Here is a 405-nt window from a genome sequence, read left to right as displayed (position 1 = left end):
TGTAGTTTTAAGGATGACAGAACATGCCCAGTACATCCAAGTAAAGAAATGAGGTACTTCTGTGAAACCCACAGTGTTCCGATATGTGAAGACTGTCTCTTCACAGATCATAACGAACACAAGACAAAACGCCTGCAAGACATAATGCCAGGCAAAGAGGAAGAGTTAGTCCAGCTAGTGAGTCAGGCCAAAAAGAAGTTGACAGCACTAGGAGAGAAACCTCAGTATATCAGAGAGGCAGTGTCCAGCATTGAGACCAACATGCAAACTGTTATACAAGATGTGATCCAAGCTACGACTGAGAGCATAGTGAGGTTGGAAGAGAGTATGAAGAATCAGAGAGATGCTTTGATCAAGCAGATAGAGAAACAGTGTAGGGACAACATCTCTGTGCTTTCTGATGAC

The sequence above is a fragment of the Branchiostoma floridae genome, chromosome 8, assembly GCF_000003815.2.
Source record: "Branchiostoma floridae strain S238N-H82 chromosome 8, Bfl_VNyyK, whole genome shotgun sequence".
Taxonomy (NCBI): Eukaryota; Metazoa; Chordata; class Leptocardii; order Amphioxiformes; family Branchiostomatidae; genus Branchiostoma; species Branchiostoma floridae.
This window is presented reverse-complemented; position numbering follows the sequence as displayed.